This window comes from Lepidochelys kempii, chromosome 11 (genome assembly GCF_965140285.1).
Source record: "Lepidochelys kempii isolate rLepKem1 chromosome 11, rLepKem1.hap1, whole genome shotgun sequence".
NCBI lineage: Eukaryota > Metazoa > Chordata > Testudines > Cheloniidae > Lepidochelys > Lepidochelys kempii.
The window spans coordinates 33,660,209-33,679,815 of NC_136390.1; the positions used below are offsets into that span (position 1 = coordinate 33,660,209).

A 19,607-nucleotide genomic window follows, 5' to 3' on the forward strand; every position below is an offset into this window, starting at 1 on the left:
CAAGTGTACAGTGCTCACTTTATATTATTTTTACTACAAATATTTGCACTGTAAAAATGATAAACAAAAGAAATAGTATTTTTCAATTCACCTCATACAAGTACCGTAATACAATCTCTTTATTGTGAAGGCACAACTTACAAATGTAGATTTTTTTTGTTACATAACTGCACTCAAAAACCAAACAATGTAAATCTTTAGAGCCTACAAGTCCACTCAGTCCTACTTCTTTCAGTCAATTGCTAAGACAAACAAGTTTGTTTATATTTACAGGAAATAATGCTGCCTGCTTCCTGTTTACAGTGTCACCTGACAGTGAGAACAGACATTCACATGGCTCTTTTGTAGCCAGCATTTCAAGGTATTTATGTGCCAGATAAGCTAGACATCCGTAGGCCCCTTCATGCTTTGGCTACCATTCCAGAGGACATGCTTCCATGCTGATGATGCTCGTTAAAAAGATAATGTGTTAATTAAACTTGTGACTGAACTCCTTGGGGGAGAATTGTATGTCTCCTACTCTGTGTTTTACCAGCATTCTGCCATTTATTTCATATTATAGCAGTCTCGGATGATGACCCAGCATGTTGTTCATTTTAAGAACACTTTCACTGCAGATCTGACAAAACGCAAAGAAGGCAGAAATGTGAGATTTCTAAAGATAGTTACAGGTGTGGAGCGTGCTTTCAGAACTCTTAAAAGAGCAACATTCCGATGCGGAAACTACAGAACCCGAACAATCAAAAAAGAAACTCAACCTTCTGCTGCTGGCATCTGACTCATGATGATGAAAACGAACATGTGTTGGTCTGCTCTGCTTTGGATTGTTAATGAGCAGAACCCATCATCAGCATGGACGCATGTCCTCTGGAATGGTGGTTGAAGCATGAAGGGACATATGAATCTTAGCTCATCTGGCACATAAATATCTTACGATGCCGATTACAACAGTGCCATATGAACGCCTGTTCTCACTTTCAGGTGACATTGTAAACAAGAAGTGGGCAGCATTATCTCCTGCAAATGTAAACAAACTTACTTGTCTGAGTGATTGGCTGAACAAGGAGGAGGACTGAGTGGACTTGTAGACTCTAAAGTATTGCATTGTCTTATTTTTGAATGCAGGTTTTTTTTGTACATAATTCTACATTTGTAAGTTCAACTTTCATGATAAAGAGATTGCACTTCAGTACTTGTATTAAGTGAATTGAAAATACTATTTCTTTTATATTTACAGCTCAAATATTTGTAATAAAAATATAAAGTGAGCACTGTACACTTTGTATTCTGCATTGTAATTGAAATCAATCTATTTGAAAATGTGGCAAACAACCAAAAATATTTACATAAGTGGTATTCTATTATTGTTTAACAGCGTGATTAATCGCAATTAATCTTTCAATCGTGCAATTAATCATGATTAATTTTTTTAATTGCTTGAGTGCCCTAATTTGGAACCGAAGCATTATAGCATATGAACATGTTGCTAAATCTGTGGCTCAGAAGATCCCAGTTTGTGTCAAAGTCAAGGGCATCTGCACCATGTGTTGGGTCTTATAGTTTAAAAAGGTATCATAAGGGGTTCGCCAATGTTCTCTTTGAAGGGGACACTGGATCTGCTTGTACTGGCCCTGGAGCCTCTTCTCACTGGCCCTCTTCCCCCAGAAAACTTAGACCCAATGCTTGAGGCCCTACCTTCACTAGAAGCTGCTCTGGCTATAGGTTTTGAAGCCTCTCTGAACTAGTCCAGTCACAGAGGATTTTTCATATTGTGCATGGAAAAGGAGTTGTAATTTTCCGTGGACCAGTCTGGCTTACCAGTCTGGGGACTGAGCCCTCTCCATTCAGAAAGCCTGATTGTAGATTTCCCCTTCTGAAAAAGTCAATCACCCTCCCTTTGTAGCTATCTTCAAGGCTTACTGCAAAGCCTTTGTAGTTGGGTCAGATCATTTCCTGTTCTGTTCTACATCTTCCTTTTAGGGCTGTTTTCTCCTTTTTTGTCTGCCTGCCTTTGAGAGTAGCTACATCTCTCTGTTTCATTTGTCCTAGATCCATTTAAGTAGATGATTTTTGTTTTTAACTTTGATACAGAAACCAGAAAAATGTTAATGGGTGCTATATAAATAAGTCTGCTGTTCACTGAGGAATTATGATAGTTATTTATTACTTAAGTCGTGCCACAGATGCACATGTACATTACAATACAGATAACAATAGTTACCCTGCCCTGAAAAATTATCCATCTAAATTAAGTTGAGAACAAAAGGAGAAAGATGATAGCATAAGGAAGGATAGGAGAAGGGGGAGGACAATATGATTATATGGCCATTTGCATAGCTAATTCTAGTGTCTAGATAATGGAGATTTTTCTCTTTAAAAATATTTTTCCATTTATCAATGGCCCATGGGCCAACCCATCACCTTATACTGAATTGAAGCTCCCATCCCCAAATCCTTTGTGGTTGATTACAGAAATTTCCAACAAAAGCCTACTCTAGTATCCAAGCCAAGTTGCTTTTGTGTCCAGAAAAGAGAGAGTTGTTGAGAGAGCACAATAACAACACTGCCATTTTCACTTTGAAATGCATTGAAAGCATCTGAAACTTTTATGTTACCTCGCTAATGAGTGAAATTCATCCCAGTATGGAGGGGTGGCATGAGGCCGGTGATGCCACTTAAGTCCTACTTAATATTTCCTTGCAAGAGCTTAGTACAGAGGCCTTTGGTTAGCCCTTGGCACAGTGGTAAATTTCACCCTATAAATGAGTTCCACTGAGGTTAAACTACACATATAGGACCTGATTCTCATTTAATACACTACTGTATTCGGGCCAGCGGGGAATTTAAGCCACCTGCATGTTTCCCAGATCTGCTCGAACTTACACTTGGCTTTCCATGGACCACTGAACACTAGCCACCCCGATGAAATCCTCCTCCACCCCTCCCCGCCCCCCACCTCAGACCCTAAACTGGAGGCTGGCATCAGGGCCAGCATAGAGCCAGGCTGTACACTGACCACAGAGGCCCTCCACACAGGTGACGTTCTCAGGGGGCTGTCTATGCCCACTTTGAAGACCTTTTATGCCGTCAAAACAGCGTAAAGTGGCCTTAGCATAACTGAGAACCAGGTCTACTGTGAATGCAAGGTGTAATCCAATTCTCGTGATGAAACTCACAGAGGAAATTCAGGTTACGGGCATGTCACATAGAATTTGTTAAAATATCAGCGCTTTCAGAACTGCCACTGTATTTCCACAAGCGTGTGTGGATGAAATTGCAACTTAGTTCAGAGCGCCAGCTACATGGAAAGGGTTTTTCAGGGTATGTTTACAAGTAAGCATGCCATATGCTATACTAAAGAAAAACATGCTAATTACTGAGTAAAGACACAGAACTGCTTCAGATCCATTGAACAAATGAGCTGTCTACTTTCTGTGCTATGGGAATAACTCTTCTTGGTCCAGAAACTAAAATCTCTTCAGATGCTTAAGCTCTAAACTCAAAAACAAACAAAGCAATAAATTAGGTTTTAAATAACTAACAATAAGGACAAGATCAGTAGATATCCCTGATAACTGAGTTCTATAGTTCTACAATGTTCTATATTTTTTAATTTGCTATTTATTAATGCCAAAGAATGTACTTGGTGCTGTACACAGCACAAAATAAAATAGTTCCTGCTCCCCAAAGAGTTTAGAATCTAATCAAAATAGGCAACAAATAATGTCCTACTAACTGGAACAGTAGGAAGTTCAGAGGCAGAACAAGATCGCGCTAAGCATCAGGGGGTTGAATCCTGAAGTCCTCAGTTAGGCAAAACTCACCTTGAAATCAGTGGGAGTTTTACCTATGTAAGGATTATAGACTCAGGCAGGGCCTTAGTCTTGCTGTTATGTTTGATTACTATTATTTCTATTGTGGGAGCATACATATGCCCCAGTCAGTTCCAGAGCTCATTGTGTCACATGCTGTATAAACACATAGGAAGACATGGTCACTGCAATTAACTTGAAATTTGCTATGAGAAAAGAGAAGGACAAGGATGTGTTTCTATAGGTTAGCTGTTTTACAACTTCATGGTTCCAAAGCTCTTGAATATTTTTTAAAGCAAATTATATAGATCACCTATCCCCAGCTGATGCTCAGCCTCACACTTATTGGTTGGTTGCTGGCTTGTAACCAACACAGAAGTGGGTTTTGAGGAAGGAATTTGAGGAGGAAGGAAAGACTTTAATGGATTAGTTTTCTCCTCTCTTCAGATAGCTGTTCAGTCACCCAATAGTCCCCCCACCCACTCAATTCCTATCTGATGCTTCTCTTTGGTAATTTATACAACTCACTTGCTGGTTGGAAAAGATTTTCAGCCTTTCACTCTCTTACATTTCCTAAACACCTAGGGAAACCCTGGCTCATTGAGGATTTCTTATTCAAGCATGTAGGTTACACATACCATAACAGGATTTCAGTGCTTGTGTGTATAAGGGCTGCAGAATCAGGCCTCCATTTTGGGGTGGTCATAACTTCCCTTGAAAATGTATTTCTGTTTCTGGCATTGTCTGTACAACCGACTTCTTGGGAAGGAAATATATAGAATTAGTTGACTGATGTTTTATGTAATTTTCTTTTTTTTTTTTTTTGCTTCAACTGTTATGTCTTAAGTATTATGACGAGATATTTAGTAGTTATGATTGTTCTCTGGGTACTGCATCTTTCCATTTCTAAATGTCTGTGGTGGAGTGCCAGGATAGCTGCCATTGGGTAGGAGAAAGTTAATGCAGCATGTTACAGAGGAGATGTGTGCTGGGGCTCTCTGAGAGATACTTTTGTTCTGTGTTTTACTTTAGATTTGTTATTTCTCTGAAAGTCATTCAGGCTGAAAGTTTATGGTTGCTGCCAGAAGTGTTTCTTTCCATCAATCATCATAGTAGCTCTCTTAACTGTTTATTACACAATCAGTTTAATAACCAGTCTGCTCCTCTTCTGCCACCAGAGTTTTTAGGCCTTCAGTTTTTTACCTTCCCCATTCCCCCATCCACTCTAGAAAATATGCTTTAAAATGTTATACTGATAATATTTTCTCTAACACCTCTCATCCTGGCTCCAAAAGCACTTTAGAAGCTATGTATATTCAGTACCCCTGGAAAGCAACTACTTCCAGAAAGGAGGACAATAACCTACTGCAGTACAGCATGAGAGCCATGGGAGCAGAAACCCTACCCTTACAAAAAGGGTAGAAACAGCATTTAAAAGAACAGTTCCACCTACCTTCTTGCCACTGTCCTAAGTTATGTTGATTTTATGTTGGAAGCCCAATGATGACATCATAATGAATCTGTCACTGCTGATAGACACCAATTTACAGTGACTCAGTTTTGTATTACCTTGCTAGATAACATAGGGCCACGCCATCCCGTGCCCAGGTTATTTCCATGTAGGAAATTCCATCTGCAGTGGTGGAATTTCTGATGCAGTCTTTCATTCAGGTTCAGGGGCTTCCCCTTCTTCCTGGGGAAGTGGCCGGAGGTTTCTCTCCCACAAATCAGCAGATTCTGGACGATTCATGACGCTAAAACCATCTGCATTGGTTACTCATCCCTCCACGTCCCTTTGTAGTCAGGGGCTCGTCTCCTGGTTGCCAAAGAAAGCTTTACAGTAAAGAGGAGGGACAGAGATTATGGTAGAATAAGCATTAACTTCCTCACAAAAGTCTGTAGGCTTGGAGGAGGCAATACTGTAGGCAAGTGGGGGAGGCAATACTGCTGAGAGTAACTGTTCCCTCTGGCTCTGTCCCAGCCCCTCCAAAACTGTAGAACCTGAACCCCACTGAACACACATGGATGGGCTCCAAGAAGTCTTCGGTACAATGCGATAGAAATAACACTCCCCTCCCCATACCTGACCATTCCTCACTCTTCTGGACAGATTCACCTATTTTTCATCATTTCTGCCTGCAGAGACAATATGTACCTGAGTGCTGGAGCTGTCCTTTTTAGTCCCTGATCCAATTTACTCCCTGACCCACAGAAGATTTGAAGTGAGGCTGATAATTCCCTGCAAATTCTGTTACTGCAGAACTGTGCAGGACATATCCATAAGAAATGCATGAGTTGTGGGAGTGGGTTTTAGCAGGAGAAAAATATTTCCATTTGTTTTGAAGAGGGAAGGGAAAAGAACATTTTGATGTAAGTTTTGTAAATGTGTTAAATGATAAATTACTAATCGAGGCCATGAGATCATTAAAAAACATTCTGAACTGCATGAATATAGAAAAGTAGGTGGGGGGGCGAAGGGGGAAATTAGTTGCTACTGCCATCTGGCAAGTAAAATAAAGAGGTCAAGGACATCTGTGGACTGTAAAGATGTAAATGAACAAATCAAATAAGCAGACACTGCTATTTCAAAAGCTACTGTATTTCACTGACAAGTTACAGAAAAAAGTGTTATTGATTGTTGTATTATTGATCATTTCTTATAATTGTAAGCAAGACTAACAGGGAACCATCTAACATTCTGAAATTTAACAGTCTCTAAACAGGGAACATAACTAAGGATTTGAAATCTGATATTACATATTAGCTTCATGGTACTAAATATCACAGAGGTGAGCAGCTTCATGTCTGTAATAAATTTTATCCAGATTTCTGCAGTCTCGGGAGAATACGAATACTTTGGGAGAACTAATATTGTTCATTCTATAAGATACATATGTTCTGGAAAGAATAACAGGCTTCTAAACTACTTCTTGGTTGGTCATCAGTGGAAAGAGTCACAGGGAGGAACTACGTTAACAAGAACTAACAGAAAAGTGACTGGAAACGTGTTGATTAATGGCCTTTGGAGCCCTTGTATAAATAATTACTGTAACTTTCACTCCCCTATTCCTCCCACTCTGCAAGGGCACCCAGCTTTCCTATCCATCTACTGACCACAATCACTATTGGGGAGTGTTTATATGGGAGTTGCCTCAGATGATTGCTATGGGTCAGGTATTGTGTTCAGCTGCCTCTCACAAGAGATCTTCTCCTCTTCAGGGATGCACTGAAGGGATTTTACCTCAAAACAATCTAAGACTCAGATGGTCTCAAAACAATATTTGTTAAGGAGAGAGAAAAACCTGGATTAAAAAGAAAGGGATATTCATAGCATGCCTAGTATGAAATTCTGCAAAAGCTATTCTAGACAGGTCCCCTTCATGCCATTACATGAGAACAAGCAATATGTTACAGCCGAGTAGAGCATGTATTCTTTATTCCCTACCACTCTCTTTGTCAGGCAGCATCTCTCTCTCTCTCTCTCCACATACACACCAGTCTCTTCTGGTGTCTTAGATCATCTTCCACTCTTAGGAGTCTGGTCCCCTTCCACTGCAGTTACAGACGATGATCCTTTTGATGCTCAAGATGTTAGCCTGTATTCCTAGTCCCAGCATGTGAGCTAAAGTATTTATATACATGCCCTTTCTGAGGGAATAGGAAGTTTCTTATGAAAATCCACTGTATATTTTTAAGTTACTCCCTATTTTAATTAATCAATCTTTGGGTGAAGACATTTGGGTTCCTGTTTTTCTTTCTGTTACACACACTGATTTCTCCAAATGTTCCTTTGAAGGTGTATCCACACAACCACTGACTCTCAGCCCACAGTTGTATTCATCTACCTTCCAGGTAACTGGCGCTGAAAAAGGTCCTTTTGAGATGCTAATTAAACATCCGTTCAGATGTTTACTGGCATGGACCCAAGGTTTTAATCTTGAAAATAACTCATTTTCTGCCTGATATTTGATTTGATGTTTGATATCTTTCCTTACCCGTGTTTCTACTCTGTATCAGACATGAATTATTGACAAATAAAGTCAGTCTGTCACATTTACTAAATTCAGATCTGCAACCACTGCCTCTAAAAACCCCCAGTGCTTTCAGTCTTATGACCAATAAAAATAAATCGCCCATTAATCATTTAGATCAGAGTTTCCCAAACTGTGATCTGTCGTGAGCAGGTTGGTCACGTGGTGCTGCTTCTCTTTATTTCCAGCTGTCAAATCCACATGAGAAGCTAGCTAAAATAAATTCATCACTTCTCTAATATTTCTTTTTCACGTGAAAGACTGCTGTCATTACTGCCAGGATGTACAATCAGTAAGATTTATATGAGCTGAACAACTGCTAATGAGTGTGGTGGTCTCTACTAAGATGTGACCTAGACTAAACCCCCTGATTCAGATCATGCAAATGTAGTTGTAAATCATCTCCTGCTGATATTATAGTATATGCCCCCCCCAACCCCCGCCAAAAATCCAATTCACTGAAACTGAGGAAAAAATATACAAAATTTAGAAAGTTACAAGCAGAATATGGCAAATGCCAGGCGAGGTGTGAGAGAATGCCATATGTTGTGTGTTCCACACGCTTTTCTCTGCTAGCTTTTTATTACAGGAATATACATGTATGTATTGCTCACAGCTTTTTAAATGTTAGATCTTTTCTCCAATAGGACTCTCGCAGGAGTACGAATGACTCCCTTGAATAAAGCTCACAGGATACAGCCCTTTAGTACATCTGGCCCTCTTCATATCTTCATTAATGCCACCACCCATGTCTTTTTTCAATTACTAGTCTCGCTAAAAGAGTACATTGCAGCAACATCCGAGGTGATATAATGAATACTCATTAAACAGTCCTTCTTACAACCTGTTTGGAAAGGTATTCTCTGATACTGAAGAAAGTAAGAAGAAAAGCCTCTCGAACATCTAAATCAAATTTTATATGCTCACATTCCTGTTATGCCTGCTATCCAAGGATTTCAAATTGTTTCTCAAACACTAATGTTTGCAATAACTTTGAGATAAGTTTTACTATCCTCATTTAACACAGGAGGAGTCTGTGGGTGGGCAGGGACACTGGAACAATTTTTATAGTGAGGGCGCAGAAAGCCATTGGAAAAACTGTAAACCCTATCTATGATGGAAGCCATACATTCATTGATATTTGTACTCCAAGCCAGGGGTGCTGATGCACTCACAGCATCCCTACTCCCAGCAATCCTAAAAGTGAGGAACAACAAGGGTTGACTGCATAAGGGATTTTTCCCCCCAGAAACTCCCAACCTTGCTATCAGCTGTCCTGGTGTGAGGACACACCTCTTTTAACTTTGGCAGCTGTTTTCACCATCCTGCCGATTAGACTTGTTCTGACCGAGTTTCACTGACACAATGCTGAAAATAGCTGCCAAAGCAAGGCTGCACTCATCCTCCCAATATTGCTAACGATGATGCAGCTCAACTGGTGAGAGCAATGATGGGAGTTTATGGTAAAAACTCCCTAGTTTAGACAAGGCTGGAAGGGCAATAGCAAAGCTGGGAATAGAAGTGAAATTTCCTGAGTTCCTATTTTGAGGCTGAACCGTAGAAAATCCTTCCTCCCTCTCAACTCTATCCAGACAATATTTAAAACAATTATTTATTAAATGCATCACATTACAGAATATTTGGCAGCAGCAAGAAAAGCAAAGCAAACACTGGGATACATAGCAGGATATAGTACAAAGCGGAGATTATTAGGACCATGTCTGAAGAGGGAATCCAGAAGGATTGTAACTGTGCAGTTTGGCCTTGCATTACACAAATACTAAGATTAGGAAAAGATACAGAGGGGAAGAAAAAAGGATGAGACAGTGTTTGTGTTAATTATGGGGAGAAGTGAGGAAAAATTGAGTTTTAATGCACTATAAAAGATCAGGATATTGTTATATTGGAAGGTGTTAGTGGCTGCCATCAGGAGTGTATTTGATCTATGGGAAATCACAGACCTTAGAGCAGATGGGCATGCTAGCCACCCTTCATTCAGGCTAAAAGGAAGAAGCAATTAAGTTCCTTTATGGAGTAAAATAGCTGGAGAGAAAGAGAGCCACCACCCAAGGCACTCGTCTGTATGCAGAGCCAAGAGGTTTCCCTGGTGACTAATTGTAAATGCAGGAGCTAGGGCAGCATTTTCTCAAATGTGGCCACCGTGGCCCATGTGGCCACCAGGGGCTTTTCTTGCAGCCACAGTCTCCTGGGTGGTGATTTGGGGGGCAAAGCAGTGGCCCCTCCCCCAGGACCACCACCAGGAGTTGGGCCCTACCCTCCTCTGGAGACACAAATGCTGGAGGAGCAGGCAGTCACTGAATTCCCCACCTTCCCAGAGGCAGTGGGAATCAGGCTTCAGTCCTGGGATGGCGGGCAGCAGGTCTCCATCCTCCAGGTGCAGGGCACTGGGCTCTGTCCCCTGGGCTAACCTCCCCGCCATCATCCCTGGCCCCCACTGCCTCACTACCCACCTCCCCATCCAGGGCTTAATTTGTCCCCAGGCTTGCTAGGGATGAATAAATCTGCTGTGAAAAGTGATATTTGTATGTTTGTTAATATCACTTTTCAAACTTAGTAGTTAGTTGGGAGGCTGTGAAAAGTGATATCAACATACAAGTATCACTTTTCACAGCAGCAGACTTACTAACTAGCAAATCTAAAAAAAAAAAAAAATCAACCAAAAACCTCAGAAGATACAATAACAAAAAAAGACAAGAACGTGTAAAGCACCTTATCTTTGTTTCTATTCTGTCTAGGTCCAGTAAAGAATAAAGACAACTGTACATTATTTTTATTACTGAGTCAGCAATAAACCCTACATAAATGAATTACAATGATTTGGACATGTGTATGTGAATATTTATTGTTTTTCCTAAAGTTAATAAGTATTTTATGAAAAATTGTCAGAGTGGCCACAAGCAAGAGTTGGTGGCTGCACTCTGAGGTCACTGAAAAATTTGTTGTGAGAACCCCTGGGCTAGGGCATTGGCTGATTGGAACTATGTGTGTCAGAGGCAGAAAGCCAGAACATAAGAACGGCTATACTGGGTCAGACCAAAGGTTCATCTAGCCCAATATCCTGTCTTCTGACAGTGGCCAATCCAGCTGCCCCAAGGGAATGAACAGAACAGACAATCATCAAGTGATCCAGCCCCTGTCGCCTATTCCCAGCGCCTGGTAAACAGAGGCTAGGGACACCATCTCTGCCCATCCTGGCTAATAGACCTCGATGCAGTCAGGGAAGCAGTCATAAGTGGGACCCTGTGAGGTAGCAGAGATAGAGCTCTGTGGGGCACAGGACTGACTAGAAAGGCAGCTTGGAAATTCTGAGCAAGGAAACTGCCTGCTGTTGTTTGTTCTTACTGTGTTCAGGGAAACAGAAGTTTGTGCACATTCTTTGTAAATAAACAGAATTGCACAACAAAATACCTGACTCAGATCAATTTCTCCTCCTAACAGTACAACCAGGCAAGGCTCCAACGAGCAACAATATTATTGATATGTGTGTCATTCTGAGGGGTATCAGGATGGTAGAAATCACAAATGTACTTGAGAGGAAATCAAGCTAAAAATAAAAATATGGATGGCCTCACTTGGAAGTATGACTCCCATCTCAACTGCCCCAGGCTGCTTTGGGGCTGCAGGAGGACCACACAAAGAACTGCCATAAAAAGAAGAACCAAACTGAAGCTCCCGCTTCTATTTCACTTACTATCTGTGACTGGCTAGGTGAGGGGAAGAAGGACCCAGGAAAAGGTGATAGGGAAGCAGAGTGCCATTGCTACATGGAAGGGAAAGGAACTAATTGTCAGTTACTTTGAACTCTAGTATCCTCTAACGCCTTCACTCCTGCTTCCACCGTGGCCCCTTATGGAGCCAGCCATGGAAGCAACACATCTGAGAACACACATGCTCTCTCTCCCCACAGTGAAACAGCTATGGGGCAGGGCCACTCACCTAGGCATGCTCGTCAGCTCCACTAAGCCATTAGAAAAGTTAAGTGGAGCTTTCAAAGGGAACAGCCACTAAGGAAAGAAGAGAAGAGTGGCGGTGGAGGAGATGGAAGCCAATGGAAAAAAGAGAGACAGGATGGTGGCAGGTGTAATAGGAAGCAGCCACCAAGGGAAGGGGTGAGTTTTGGTGGTGGTAAAAGAGGAGGAGGCAGAGGAAGAGGTAGCTGTCAGGGAAAAGGGGCTATGTTTGTGGGTTTTGTCGGAATGAGGAGAGGAGCATGAGAAATGAGTCACAAAAGCTTTTTAGGTGAACACCACTTTGAATTTGTGCCTGGGACTTATTCACATTTGCTCTGTCCTGGGGCAGGCCAAACTGTCTCTGGCAAATACAACATGCCTGGGACCAAGTGGTAAAGGGATTGTTGTGAACCCTGTGACCAAAGACTGAAGATTGTGTGGACCTAGAGAGAGAGCTGTAGCTTAGGGGAGGATCCAATCAAGGGATGAAGGAGTGGTTTTGGTTCTGTTGGACTTTCCTTATCACAGAGGGAAAGCAAAAACAATGAGGTGTACTTGTGGCACCTTAGAGACTAACAAATTTATTTGGGCATAAGCTTTTGTTGGCTAAAACCTATTTCATCAGATGCATGGAGTGGAAAATACAGTAGGAAGATATATATAACAGTACATGAAAAGATGGGAGTTCCCTTACCAAGTGGGGGGTCGAGACAAGTCAATTAAAGTGGGCTATTATCAACAGGACGAAAAATCACTTCTGTATTGGTAATAAGGGTGGCTCATTTCGAACAGTTGACAAGAAGGTGTGAGTAACAGTAGCGGGAAATTAGAATGGGGAAATTAGTTTTTAGTTCTTGTAGTGACCCATCCACTCCCAGTCTTTATTCAGGCCTAATTTGATGGTGTCCAGTTTGCAAATTAATTCCAGTTCTGCAGTTTCTTGTTGGAGTCTGTTTTTGAAGTTTTTTTGCTGAAGAATTGCCACTTTTAAGTCTGTTATTGAGTGACTAGAGAGGTTGAAGTGTTCTCTGACTGGTTTTTGAATGTTATAATTCTTGACGTCTGATTTGTGTCCATTTATTCTTTTGCGTAGCGACTGTTCGGTTTGATCAATGTACGTGGCAGAGGGGCATTGCTGGCACATGATGGCATATATCACATTGGTAGATGTGCAGGTGAATGAGCCCCTGATGATGTGGCTGATGTGATTAGGCCCTATGATGTTGTCCCCTGAATAGATATGTGGACACAGTTGGCAACGGCTTTGTTGCAGGGATAGGTTCCTGGGTTAGTGGTTCTGTTGGGTGGTGTGTGGTTGCTGTTGAGTATTTGCTTCAGGTTGGGGGGCTGTCTGTAAGCAAGGACTAGCCTGTCTCCCAAGGTCTGTGAGAGTGAGGGATTGTCCTTCAGGATATGTTGTAGATCCTTGATGATGTGCTGGAGAGGTTTTAGTTGGGGACTGAAGGTGACGGTTAGTGGCATTCTGTTACTTTCTTTGTTGGGCCTGTCCTATAGTAGGTGACCTCTGGGTACCCTTCTGGCTCTGTCAATCTGTTTCTTCACTTCAGAAGGTGGGTACTGTAGTTTTAAGAACACTTCATAGAAACTCTGAAAGGCACAGGGAGGCTGCCAACTGGTGGGGAAAATGAGGCAAAGCTATACCATGACCATGAGGAGTAAGTGGTGCCTTTGTCAAAGTGCTCAAATTTGTAAATTTTTATCACAGCTTTTCAAGTCATATGCAAATAATGCACATGCATTAAACTCCATGACTTTTTACTTACCTTGACAAAACACTGAGTAAACAATATCAATACATTTTAATTTCAAAAACTCAAGTTTAGAGTTGTGTGAATAATTTTTTTTTTTTTTGGTTAAGTGGCTGAACCAAAAAAAACCCAACCAAACAAAAAAAAAATGGGGGAGGGAAGGGTGAAATTGAATATGACCTGAACTGAAAGTTTCATTTAGTTTTCAGGATATTTTTAACCTTTTTTTTTTTGTAAAGAATCAATAAAATTCAAAATGAAAGCTTGTTTCAGATCAAAACCTTTCATTTTCAAAAAAAGTTGAAATGAAACATTTCAATTTTTTCAGATTTTTTTTCCCCGTTTTGTTTTTTTATTGGCACAATTTGACAAAATTGGCCTAAATTTGCTAATTGTTTTGGTTGACCTGTTCTGTTAAAAAAAAAGTTTTGCACAAAAAATTTTGCTTGGCTCCACTCAAGTTATATCAAACCTGATGCTTAGCTAACAGTCCTTAATCTGTGGTCATAGGCAATGAGTGATTTGTTGAGAAGACTTGGCTGGTCATATGGGGCTAACTCTTTTCCTTTTTTCCAGATGCTAAATCACTTTTTTTTAAAAAAAAATGAATATACATGAATATTAAACATCCATGTAAGCAAGTAGTTGCCACAGGGATGTTATGTGATTGTGAATGGGAAGGGTGGTACTTTACATGAGTGTGAATGGAGGGGGAGGTATCCATGAAACAATTGCTGTATTAAGATGGGTTTCAGAGGAACAGCCGTGTTAGTCTGTATTCGCAAAAAGAAAAGGAGTACTTGTGGCACCTTAGAGACTAACCAATTAAGATGGGATCTAAGCTATGAAAGCTGAAAATGCTTGCACTAGCCTTCTGTATATCATATATATGGCTTAACTAGGGTGACCAGATTTCCCGATTTTATAGGGACAGTCTCGATTTTTGGGTCTTTTTCTTATATAGGCTCCTATTACCTCCCACCCCCGTCCCGATTTTTCACATTTGGTGTCTGGTCACCCTAGGCTTAACAACAAATAGGTCTTTAAATAATCCTGAGTTTGTTCTGCTCACCTGTAAGTCCATATATGATCAAAACTCAGTTATACAGTTCTGCAATCCTTCAGGCTATTTTGGAGAATTATCAGGGAACTACAGCCTAAACCTGAAATTTTATGAGCAATCAGGGAACACCATCTGTAATGTTCTGCTCAAAGTGTACCATTAAAAAAAATGCTGAGAAGGAAGTTCTCTATTCTGACTTCCAGTATTCAAAAATATACAGTAAACGCAGATGCCAAAATATGTATTTAATGAATCATGCAATTTTATTGCCCACATATAAAAAAGGAATATGAAATTGAAGGATATGAGAAGCCAGCATTTTGAACAGATGTCCTAAAATATCTTTTGTATTTGACAGCACTTCAAATCTTCCCAGTGCTTTTTTTACTCTCCAGTAACTTATTTTTCTTCTTTGTATTATTTAAGCTATTACCATCTGAGATATGCTAACTAGCAAATATACACATTCTCATCTTCTCAAGTGTTAACAATAGAAAAGGAAACGTTAATAATGGGGAGGGGTTGGTACGTGCAGCATGGATGGTCTTGAAAAGCTAAAGTAAGAATCTCATTTAATTAAAAAAAATGTTGAAGTCAGTTCTTGTTTTCTCATCCTCAGCCAAGTCATCTTCATTTTGCCTAATGCCAAACTCACACAAATGCCAAAAAGGAGCAGCGGGGAAAGAGAAAAAAAAAAGTCTGATGAAAGAAACAAGTCCACTAATGTGTGTGTATATATGGTCTCCACTCTGCCAACCTGGTGTTTTGAGGATGTTCTTGTATCACAAGCATGTAGCTAGAAAAATGTTAGTTTTTAATTTGGTTGCCTTTGAAAAGACATGGGTTTAAATAACAAGAACAACAAGCCCCATTTAATACATTCTCTGATGGCTAAGTGGATTTATGAATAAGGGTCCCAAAGGCAAATTAACTGAAGGACCCAATGTGATATTTGGGGAGGGGATGAGCTGGCGTGGTTGAATAGGCAGATGGGAATATGTGGGATGGGGAAATAGAATCCTGAGGTTTCTCGAGAGGTAAGTAGGACTAGCGCAGATTAGAACCACTGCTGTCCTCCCTTCTACTCCTCCTATCTGTCATAGAGATTGCTTTACCAGTCTTCCCTCTTCACTTTCCAAAGACCAGTGTCTTTAGCTATGTTTCTTATACACTATGAGAAAACCTGTATTTTCCACCTGAATTACTTTTAATTTTAAAAAAGGAGTACTTGTGGCACCTTAGAGACTAACCAATTTATTTGAGCATAAGCTTTCGTGAGCTACAGATAAAGTGAGCTGTAGCTCATAAAAGTTTATGCTCAAATAAATTGGTTAATGAGCTACAGCTCACTTTATCTGTAGCTCACGAAAGCTTATGCTCAAATAAATTGGTTAGTCTCTAAGGTGCCACAAGTACTCCTTTTTCTGAGAATACAGACTAACACGGCTGCTACTCTGAAACCTTTTAATTTTAAATTAAGGAAAACAAGAAAGAACAAAAGTAAAGTCTGCACAAGCAGCAGCTGACATGAACTACAACAGAGCACGCCCCTCACCCCCACTGAACCAGGGCCTAGCAAAACTCCTTCCATTTAAAGCTGTACTACACAGAAAATTAGATTAATCCTGTCACAGTTTCAGGGTATCTGCACTTTCATTCCCCCTCCATGGTTCAAGGGTGCACTGTTAAAGATTTCTGGCACACAGCTAACACCTCTGTTAGGTAAAGACCTCACTCCTCTCCCTAACCAGGGGTTTTAAGGCCGGAAAGCCCCCTTATTGTGATATACCCAGCAAGCCAGACTGCCTAAACAGGCCAGTGCTTATGCTATTTTTTCTCTCTGAAGGCTATGACCAGTGTATTGCCTGCAGTTACAAGTCACCACACAGCTCCTCCTAAGCAAGCACATTTATTCTTCAGTTAGAAGCATTACAGAAAGCAAAAAAGTTCCTATGCACATGCTAAAAGTTTACCAGAGGTCACCCACAAATCTTGTATGGCCCTAGTAGGTCAAACCTTTCCAAACTTCAGCCAGGGTTGGGGCCTCCCCTTGGACAGAAGGTCCTGTCAATATCCTGGATCAGAAAGAAGGGCCTGAGTCAGTTTAAACTCAGGCTATTTAACCAATCCTTTCTTTGTCTGGCCTCTGGAGAATCCAGTTTGAACTAGTCTATGTGAGCTTCCCCAGGAAGTGGTACCTCTTGCAAGTGAAGGGGATTACAACTTGGCTGATTTGACTTCATCAGCACCCACTGCTTTTAGTTTCTGGAGGAGCAGTGGTAACCCTTCCCCACGGAGTAGAACACAATCTTTCATAAACCATTCATTTAAAACAATGGATCCAAGGTCAATAACTGTTGCACATCCATCTACTTAAGTCTTCAAGTGACATAAGTACATGCATCACGCTTCAGGATGATCTCATTGTGCATCTGTGCTTCCCTCTCCTCAGGAATGTCTCCCACGCCCTATGCCTGAACCTATTGTCCTCCCTTCCTTCTGGACACCTCCTTAACTGCATAAATCCCCCTTCTCTCTGTCTGTGACCATAGGCAGTGGGTATAAGATGCCAGGATGCAGCAGCACCTCCATCTGGAGGTATGCCAGCCCACTGCCTTTGGGGTGCCGCCACCAAAAGGGTGCCCAGGCCATAGCCCCACCCGCACTCCATCCCAAAGCCTCGCTCCCACTTTTGCCCTGTGGCCCCCCCTGCACTGCTCCTCTTTCTGTCCCCACTCCACCTATTCCCCTGAGGTCTTGCCCTTGCTCCACCTCTTTCCCCCAGGATCACCCCACCCACCATTCGTGCCTCTCCGCCCGTTCCCCTGAGCCCCCCCACCACCGTCTGCCGATGAGTGGCCGGGGGGGGGAGGGAGGGCGGGCTCAGGGAAAGTGGTGAAGAGGCATGAGCGGTGGCAGGGGAGGGCCTTGGGGGAGGGGACCAAGTGGGGGCAAGGCCTTGGGCAGAGAAGGGGGCGGGGCTGTGGTCCAGGCACTGGTGGTCCCTCCCACTTCTAGGGAGCTTCCGGCACTCACGCCTAGCCTTCCCAATGCAGGAGTCACACGCCGCCCGGGACTATGACTGCCTCACATTTCCCTACTGAAATGTTGGTGCAGGTAAAAGAGAAATCTTCTCCCCTTCTCACCTGAAGTATTGTGAGAGGTTTTGCTATACTGCCAGCCTGTTGTGCATAGTGCTGATGAGGTGTTTATAAAGTACACATCCAACTGGGATACATATCTTACACAAGGCAGCATGAGGAGACAGGTTTGCTGGGGAGGGAGAGACTAGGGATGGGAGGTGTTGGAGATCAGAGGCTGGTGATGGGAACTCTGGTGAGTGGGAGGCAAAGACTGAGGAAGAACAGGTGAGTGGGAAAGAGATGGTAGGTCTGAGCAAAGGCAGCTGAGACTGGGGACTTTGGGGAAGAATGCAGATACAAAGACAGAGGGAACTGGAAAGACAGTATAGGATTCTGGGAGAAGCAGCGCACACAGGAAAGACAATTTAACCTGAAAGACAGAAACAGAGAATGTCTGGGTGAAAGGAGGGAAGATTTGCTTCTGGGAGCCTCATGAAGTGACCCTCAACTTTCTGGGCAAAAATCACTCAACTACATATCATCACGCCTGAGAAATTTCATGTACTACAGTTGGTTTGGAAAAGATAGGAGGAGGGGTCAAAACTGGACTTACTTCATCCATAACAGTGGTGGTATCTTGGCTCTCTCCGTAAGTAACTTTTTTTATTATACTGAACACCCCTCAATATTTTGTTAACCAGTGTTTTCCTTTCCGCAACGCTGAGGATGGTGCTCTCATTTCTTTTATATTAAAGGGGCCATGTGATTTATTATCACTGTTTATGCTCATTATTCCTATGAGCCACTGAGATACTGCCTAAGGCAATTTACTGTATGTATGTTACAACCTGTAAATAGGGATTTGATACATGCACCTGTTTAGACATTGAGTGAACCCAGCAAAGTTGTGCTTAATGAGTCTTATGTTGTTCTGTCAGAAGAAGTTACTTATTATTAATGAGATGTGCCATGTTATTCAAAATGCCCAAATAAGAGTATATTTTCCAGGCATGCATGCCCTAGGCCACCAGTCTGACAAAGATTTGAAGAGGCAACATGCTATCCAAAGTGACAGTGATGAACAGAGACTAGCTACATGCATTGATCTATTCATACTATTGCTCCCATGTACTAAAATATTGGTCATGCTGTACTCATGTATCAGGAATGGATCTGGTTCTAAGTCTGAAAGAACAGTCACAATGTTATGTAAGCGAGATTGCTGCAGGACACTGCCGAATGAAGCCCCACAGGTCTCAACCTATGGATTTAAGTGCTGGCTTCTCTGTAAGGCCACAATGCTAGAAGCAAAGTTTTGCTCTTTTACCACTATGCTACAGCTCCCCAAGTGGCACCTGGCACTTCTGACTCCTCCAGTGGGGGTTAAAGTGAAGAAGGTGAGTTAATGCTGAACCTGTCATGACATTTTGCATGTAGATTGTCTGTTCCCTAGTTCCAATTCCTTTTCTGCTAGGCTATGTTTTTGAATTAACACAGAATTCTGTTCACACATTATTGACACAGAGGACTCCCCAGAAGCTACATAGCAAGGGAGGGAGCATAGCGGCCTTTGCTCTCTACGTATCTCCCAATGCCATAGCCTAAATCTGTCTGTTAAAGAGAGTGAGTGGTATCTTATTCAGGCAGTTGGTCTCAGGGCTTCAATGAGATTGCATGGGGAGCGAAGTAACACTCCTTACAAGTAAATGTGGCAGAATCGGCCTTTTTGTGATTAACAGGAATTTGCTCCCTTCTACTCCACACAACTTGTTTACTTCAGTGTGCTTATTTTGATATTAGAGCATTTACATAGTCTTAAAATAGTTTGTAGCACTATACCTGTACATATTTATACACTTAGCAATGTTTCATTATATT

At 41.7% G+C, this 19,607-nt stretch overlaps 1 long non-coding RNA gene across 5 annotated transcripts in view; it reads right to left on the bottom strand.

Annotated features, from left to right (window-relative positions):
* The window catches only part of LOC140895577 (uncharacterized), a 54,538-nt gene that overhangs the window by 19,097 nt on the left and 15,834 nt on the right, over positions 1–19,607 (bottom strand). For 2 of the 5 annotated variants that reach the window (XR_012154271.1, XR_012154270.1), the window contains exon 2: positions 5,382–5,645. The exons of 2 other annotated variants lie outside the window; for them this stretch is intronic. This is a non-coding gene — a long non-coding RNA (uncharacterized LOC140895577). The remainder of the gene's footprint in view (positions 1–5,381; positions 5,646–19,607) is intronic. One more of the 5 variants, XR_012154272.2, reaches the window with a different exon arrangement.